The sequence below is a fragment of the Papaver somniferum genome, chromosome 1, assembly GCF_003573695.1.
Source record: "Papaver somniferum cultivar HN1 chromosome 1, ASM357369v1, whole genome shotgun sequence".
NCBI lineage: Eukaryota > Viridiplantae > Streptophyta > Magnoliopsida > Ranunculales > Papaveraceae > Papaver > Papaver somniferum.
This window is the reverse complement of record NC_039358.1, coordinates 187374088-187381184: the sequence shown is the minus strand read 5'-3', so window position 1 is coordinate 187381184 and position 7097 is coordinate 187374088. Positions and strand designations below refer to the sequence as shown.

Below are 7097 nucleotides of genomic sequence, written 5' to 3'. Positions count from 1 at the left end.
AGCGAAATTATTAACAACACAACACAGCAGTGTCGCAGAATAACTTCAGAAACGAAATAATAAACGACGTCAGCTAAATCATGAGAAAAATGTGATGATCCTGCGAAAATTAGAGAGTTTGCGAGATTAACATTTGTAAGGATGCGAGAATGTCGCAAGTCATATCCGAAAATAAAGGACAGATTAGTTGTCATCCACTATGTAATTCCCTATAAATAGTCGCTCAGTTGTAAAGGAAAATGAGAGATCTTTTCTGATTGAGAAGCAAGTAAATAGGAGAGAGAAAATCTAAAGCAGTGGTTATTCTTGATTCCTTTATCTTTTCTTGTAAGATTTTTCAAAGATTTATCAATAAAATTAAGATTATTAATCTAAAATGAGTTGAATGTTAATGAAATCTTGTGAGGGTGTAGTGTAGGATTTCCTGCAACTACAAGCATCACAGTATCACAACAGCATTGATTCCTCAAAGTCGAACCACAACTTGTCCACCATTAATCAACTTTCAGCTCAACTCTGCTCTGCAGCAACCCATCTTTACTGTAGTTTCTTGCTTCAAACCCTTCAATGAAGTCCCTAATATTTCATAGAAGATAACACGAAGTCCATAACTGGTTTCCAGTTTCATATTAGACACCTTTTGTAGCATATAAAAACAACTGATGGTGTAATTAAAACCCAATACTGCTGGAGCATTGAATCCTAATATAAAAAAGGGGACGAAGTGAATACGGCAAAGAATGTTAAATGTGCAAATGAGCACTTCTGAGACTTTTGAGTGATAATACGAAATATATGTTAAAAATATATATTAATCGAAGAAGCACCTCTTCCGTTGGTATTCATTGTCCATCTGCGAGATCTGGATTTAAAGCTCAACTATAAACCTGAACGATAAGCTTGAAATCCTATGTTTTTTCCTGCAAAAGTATATACTGTATTCCTTAATGAGGATCAAGGCATCAAAACCTATAAAACCTGACAATGCTATTAAAAAAACAAACAGAAAAATTGGATTAAGACAACACATAATGTAAGACATAAAACGCCAAGGCAAAACAATTCAAGTAAAGTATTCTTATACTTTAGTATTTTCCTGGCGTGATGCCGTAATTATCTCCTTTAACCCTAATAATACAACATGCATTGTAAATAGTGGAGCAAGGAAATACTCAATTTGTCAGTTCATATCCAAATTAACAAAAAAAAGAATAGACATACCATTTGTGCCTTCACCAATCTGCTCCAATTTCTCGTACGCCACAACAAAATTAAACTATCATGGTGCTGCTACAGCCATTACTTTAAAACCATTTTCCCAATCAAACCTCCAAGCATCACATCTCTGAATATCCGGACGTACCTACCGATTGATGTTAAAGTAATAGTGAGATTAAATGGAAGAACAAAGAATAAAGAACAGGAGAAAAGCTAAAAATTAATGAGCAGGCCCTAGAATTCGTGTTTACTAACCAAGTTTTCATCTTTCTTCTTACCTACCTCTGCTATCCTTTTCCTCTACTCGCTGAAACACTTTGAACACCTATAGATTTCTCTAATTTCTATTTGATTTTATCAGTTTAGTTTTATACGGTTCGCTGATTATTTTTATCAATCTTTGTCTCTTCAAGAGGTCTGAATTTCGAAATCTATTGCAATAAAATCTTAAGCTATGGCACTTACTCAAACACCTTGTCAGTTCATAACAATACTAACAAAAAAGAATAGACTTGCCCATTCGTGCCTTTACCAATCCGCTCCAATTTCTCGAAACAATCCACGCTTCACGAACCTCTGAAGAAGGAGACCAAGCAAAATTAGCCCCAAAGAAACAATATTCCACTGCTAATTACTTCCTAAATAGCTACAGAAATCAAGTAAATTTACTATTAACAGACTTTGTACACAGAATCTTACGGAGGCCGAAACCAACCTCATAACAGACTCTGTAGACAGAATCTTACAGAGGCCGAAACCAACCTCATATTGCTTCTACCTGCATTCTGCTCGTCGCAATAATTACTCAGACTCAGTAAACAACTATTAGGATCAAGTAAATTTACTATTAAAAGAAGTTGTAGACAGAATCTTACCAAGGCCGAAACCAACGTAAGAATCGAGTTGACTTTCAGCATCTGAGTTGCAATTGATTCTACCTGCATTTCATTCGTCGCAATCAAAAAATCAATAAAAATTAGTATTGAACCTTGAACACAATACACAAAAAAAAAATCAATAATTTTAGATATTTAAGTAAAATTGAGCCTCAAGATAAAAATCACCAAAAAGAATCACACGAAGCAGAGCATATACAGTAAGAAACAGATATTGGTAGTGTCAAATATCCTGAGTTGTGTCGTTGTTTCTGATATTGGTTTCAGCACAACAATGGCGTAAGAAATCAAAAAGTTTAGCTTTTTAGGTTTAACTGAGATCGAATTTGTTGTTATAAATTTCTTGTTTTCATGGAACTGAATCTAAAATCGAATTTATTTAGACGGAAAATTAATCATCCACAATTAATATAAATCAGATACCTCTAATTTAAACACCAGCAGCAGCTCTAGATGAATGAATCCTCCTTGAAAAAAACTACAACATCATGGAAATAATAAGATTGAATGAATACCCTCCAAAATCAGGGTATGTTCGGCTGCATAGAGTTTGAGATTGATATTGAAGAGAAAAGATGAGAAAAAAGAATTAATTTTTTAAACCCAAAATTAGGTTTCGGAAAGGAAATCTGCGTCAATTGTGGATTTTATCGAATTGCAGTGATCGATTGTTGTTGATGGTGGTGATTGATTGTTCTTGAGCTAATTAGGATCACCGGAGCCAGAGAAAAGTTTGCTGGATTCTTCTCGTCAAATTTTCATGAGAGAAACGCTCAGATTTGTTATTAACGAAACATAGTTATATCGGGCCAAAACAGGATCGACGGCTCTGAATCACTCCCGAGGATCTGGACGCACCCGGATTACTCTCTCCCACGATATATCCTGGCCACAGGATCGGATCTCGACGGCAACGAATTACTCCCTCCTCCGTTTTTTTACAGGCCACAGGATCTTCGATCCTACGGTGGTCTTTATCCACGACATAACCACCATTTTTTCTTAATAAAGAGACTAGGTATCACGCCGGCCTGCGGCCGACGCTCAACCTCTTGTTGATTTTTGAAAAGTTACTCAAGGCTTATATAGCTAAAAATATAATATAATTCAATGAAAAATATATAATATGGAGATTTACTTAATTATTCAGTATCTAAATTTTATATTAATTAAAGATTTAATACCTGAATAATAATAGAATTGAACATTAACCGAAAATATTAAGAGTCTAACACAAATCCCTCAACTTATTGTTTATTGTTCATTTTTTTAATAAATCACAACAAAACATCCCGGAATACGACATTAGTTGTCTTTAAACCGTCTGATTTATCTTCGGGTAGCACAGTTATTCATCTTGCAGCGGTGCAGCTTTACAAAGCAACGTATAGTTGGCCGTGACAAAACACAAGTGTCTTCAAGTCAATACCGACGTGTTGCACCGACTGTCCTTGAGATTTGTTGATCGTCATTGCATACGCCAACCGAATCGAAAACTGGCGTCTGAGCATATTTATGTTCAACTCTGAAATATTGGGATGGAATGATATCCTAGGCAACATCACTTTTTCTCCGATCTTGCTCTTCTTTCCCGATAGAATTTTTGCTTGTATAAGATACTTCCCGCAGTGCGTCACCAACAACCTTGTTCAATTGCAAATTCCCTCCAAGGGAGCGAGATTTCTCATCAGAATTATCGGACACCCAACTTTGAGTTGTAGTTTGAATAAAGGCATTCCTGGAGGGTTTATATTTTGCAGAAATTCATTGCTTATAGGTGGTATCCTACCACTTTCCTTGGGAGTCAACCTATTAGATGCTAGATATGTGCGTGTATCTCCGTCCAAAAAATTAAGTGCCTCGACATTAATCTCATTAACATCATCATTGCGTGCCGTGAGAATCATTCCGTTAGTTAGTTCCTCCTCCGAAACTTGTTCGTAACGCTCCTCATCCCCTCTCCAGATTTGTGTTTTTGTGAGGCAGGGATAAATCTTTGTTTTTAGCTCTCTTCTGTTTTACATACGTTCACAGCTGATGGCAGATCAACTTTGTCGACTAGTTCGGAACCGACCTGCAGAACATAAAATAAGATAAGAAGTTTAATCAGTTGTGTTAATATAAGCTCCAACTATAATCTATCATGGTTACCTGAGGTACTATCACCAATTAACCGAATCTAAGATGTACGGAGAGACAGCAAAGATAATTACCTTGAGTAGGAAATCCGCGTACGCTCGATTTTCCGGTTCTTGCATATCTAGCCGCATATTTTTGGTGAGTGTCAAAACCTTTATGTTATCCCATAAATAAGATCTCCGGATGCACACCCCCACTATTTCTGCCTGGCCTCCATTCGGCATCACTGGGAAAGTCTGCCTGAAGTCTCCTCCCATAACGAAAGTCACACCTCCGAAGTCATCTTTCTTATTTTCATGAATATCCTGGAGCAACTTGTTTACCGCCTCAATACAATTCCTATGTTGCATCGACACCTCATCCCATATAATCAAAGTCGCATGTTTTATAAATTTAGCTTCTTCCTTTTGTTTAGCTATTGAACAAACGTTGGTGCTTGTTATATCTATAGGAATTCTGAATGTTGAATGTGCAGTACAGCCTCCCTCCAAAAGCAAGGAAGCTATTCCTGGTATATGTAAATAAATGCAATTTAATAATCAAAATTAGATCAATATAATAAATGATTTATAAACATAGAATATTAAGCAATGGGATATATTTACCGGACGATGCAACAGTCAAAACAATATCTCCCTTCAAACAGCAGCTCGCAGCAATGGCGTTGTAGACAAATGTCTTTCCTGTCCCTGCACTACCATTCAGAAAGAATTTAGACCCGTCTCTTCGCTCCACGGATTCTGTGACTGCTTTGGATTTCCAATTGATGATCTTTAACGCACAACCTGTATTATTTCAATTATATAAAAAATATAATGCGGAAAAGAAATAACACAGACACCAGAAGTTTTGTTAACGAGGAAACCGCAAATGCAGAAAAACCCCGGGACCTAGTCCAGATTGAATACACATTGTGTTAAGCCGCTACAGACACTAGCCTACTACAAGCTAACTTCGGACTGGACTATAGTTGAACCCCAATCCGTCTCCCACTAAATCAAGGTACAGTTGTACTCCTACGCCTCTGATCCCAGCAGGATACTGCGCACTTGATTCCCTTAGCTGATCTCACCCACAACTAAGAGTTGTTGCAACCCAAAATCGCAGATTTGGTAATAAACAAATCTGTCTCACACAGAAAAGTCTATCAAAGGATAAATCCGTATCCCACAGAAAAACCCTAGGTTTTTGTTCCGTCTTAAGATATAAAATCAAGGTGAACAGGAACCAATTGATAATCCGATCTTATATTCCCGAAGAACAACCTAGATTAATCAATCACCTCTCAACAATCTTTCTTGACTACACAAGTGGTTTGTCGAGGAATCACAAACAGTGAGACGAAAATGTTTGTGACTTCTTTATCTTTCCTATCAGAGAACTCTCACGATCTCAAGCCAATCAAAGATTGTACTCGTACGATAGAAGATGCAAGATCAGATCACACAACTACGATAAAAGTAGTATCGGTCTGGCTTCATAATCCCAATGAAGTCTTTAAGTCGTTAACCTGGTTTTAGAGAAGAAAACCAAAGGTTAAAGGAGAATCAACTCTAGCGAGCGCACTAGTATCACACAAACGTGTGGGGATTAGTTTTGCACAATGCTAGATGTCTCCTTTATATAGCCTTCAAATCAGGGTTTTTCCTTAGTTACAAAGCAATCCATATTCACCGTTAGATGAAAACCTGATTTAGATTCAAGCTAATATTTCTCAACCGTTAGATCGAAAACTTAGCTTGTCACACACACTTGGGTAGACGTTTACTAGGTTTGTGAAAACCATGCCCAAACGTGTACGTGTATGTTGGTTCAACATAGTAACCCAAAAGGTTAACCATATGAGCAATTCATATTAACCTAGTTCTTCTTCACCATAACTAGTTCAATTGACTCAAATGAACTAGTTAGAGAGTTGTTCAATTGCTATGAGATCTTATGTAACTACACAAGACACAATTGAAACAAAGATGATTCGATTCGATTGAATCCGCTCATGAACTTTATAGCCACGGTTTGCATAAAGCATTCCTTAGTAATTTAAGTTTCATGTTCATAGCACATCTTTAGATCATAACCACTTAAGCTCACAAACAAGTTCGCGGAATTAAGGCAACCTGCAGAGTTTTCCAAACTCAGCAAAAAATCTCGGCAAAGAGACTTCCGCAAGTTCGTGGACTAGGTTTGCGGACTTGAACTTCACGAACGAATTTGGAATCCCAGCAGAAATTTTCGGTCCAAGAACTTCCGACAGTTCGCGGACTGAGTTCGCAAACTGGGTTCGCGGACTTGGCAAAGCCAATTCCTCCGGTTTCTCTCAATGAACAAAGTTCGGAAACTTCGGATTAAGGAATACATGGTTATGTAATCTAAACTCTCATTCCAATCATTGAGACATTCTCAGAGGACGTTATATAGCCGTTATTCACAGACCGTTTCACGTCAGAGCAATTCTCAAAGTAATTGAAACTTTTCATGACTTCCGTCACTAGGTGAAGATAAACTTGATCAAAGCAAAACGCTTTACCAACACACGATTTCGAGAAAAAGATAAGTAGTGAATACTCAGCTCGAAATGTCAAATGTTTATGATCCAGTCTATATAGCATACGACTTTTTGTCTCATAAGAAGTAGGAGATAGAATAGATAGACTTTTGAGTGATAGATAAGTTCAAGTCTCCACATACCTTTTTGTTGATGAAGTTCCAAGGTTCCTTGAGTATATCCTCGTCGTTGTATGATGAATCGCCATGAAGTCCTTGAGCTCAACTACACTTTTGTATCCTAGTCCGAGACTTAGCTATAATAGTCTAGAAATCAAGATTCATAATTTTGATCGCTAA

The 7097-nt window shown here is 37.1% G+C and overlaps 1 long non-coding RNA gene across 2 annotated transcripts; it reads right to left on the bottom strand.

Annotated features, from left to right (window-relative positions):
- Positions 1–311: 311 nt before the first annotated feature.
- LOC113310046 lies at positions 312–2879 on the bottom strand. Of its 2 annotated transcripts, XR_003340894.1 has the most exons (6): positions 2538–2879; positions 2094–2156; positions 1934–2003; positions 1222–1794; positions 828–920; positions 312–702 (listed from the first exon to the last, which is right to left on the bottom strand). It is a non-coding gene; the product is annotated as an uncharacterized LOC113310046 (long non-coding RNA). The 2 variants fall into 2 exon arrangements; XR_003340891.1 differs by having other exon boundaries at positions 312–920.
- Positions 2880–7097: the final 4218 nt, after the last annotated feature.